A 1,000-nucleotide genomic window follows, 5' to 3' on the forward strand; every position below is an offset into this window, starting at 1 on the left:
AGACCTGATATCCCGAGCCAAACAGTCTTTGGGGCATATGTTAGCATGCTTCCACCCCTCACTGAGCCTTGTGAAGCTCATCCCACATTTGTGTTCCCCTATTTAGTTGGTGATACAAGTGTTCAAAAATTAGAGATTGGTGAAGCACCAACTAGTGTGGCCGAGGAATCATGGGCTTTGGAGTACGTGGAGCATGACCTTGACTGGGTTTGTGAGGACCATGCTTATGGAGCATTGTGAATTATGAAACTTTATTTTGATTACTATATTTATGGGGTGGTGATCTTAGTATTTATGATAACAGTTAGTGGCTCATCAGCTTGTAAGTACGTTAGTTTATCTTGTTATATTGTCATGTTAAAGTACCGCATCGAGATCCTAGAGGATTGGCTGGCCATCATCGAGATCCTAGAGGATTGGCTGGCCATCTGAGGGTATCCAGGTCCTAGGCCTTGGGAAAGGTGGGGTGTGACACTCATTGAACATGGTGTGTCTTCCCCTACACTCGCACTGTATTGTGACAACATTGGAGCCACTTATCTTGTGAAAAATCCTTTATTTCAAGCATAAACCAAGCATATAGCAATAGACTATTGTGAACAGGTAGCAGCCAAGTGGCTCTGTATGCTTCGTTCCAAGTCAAGAACAAGTGGCTAGTATCATAACAAAAGGACTACGAGCTCCTTGATTCAGTGCTCTAAGAAATAAGCTCATCATCATCAATAGGCCGCTTCGCTTGCGGGGACAATTCAGCATAGCCAACGGATGCAAGCTGACATAGTCTATGCATGTCGCCTCTAATTTCTCTCTCAATACCTTATCTTACTTTTTTTTTTTTTTTTTTTTTTTTAATTTCAAATACCCAACTGTAATTATTTATACCTTATAAATAAAAAATCTTCAGTCAAAAGATGTTACAGGGAATTCAAATCAATCCATAATTCTATCTATTTCTTTGGTGCAAGGATAACTTTTCATGCTTCAATAACATATCTCTCCC

The sequence above is a fragment of the Macadamia integrifolia genome, unplaced genomic scaffold (genome assembly GCF_013358625.1).
Source record: "Macadamia integrifolia cultivar HAES 741 unplaced genomic scaffold, SCU_Mint_v3 scaffold724, whole genome shotgun sequence".
NCBI classification, from domain to species: Eukaryota; Viridiplantae; Streptophyta; class Magnoliopsida; order Proteales; family Proteaceae; genus Macadamia; species Macadamia integrifolia.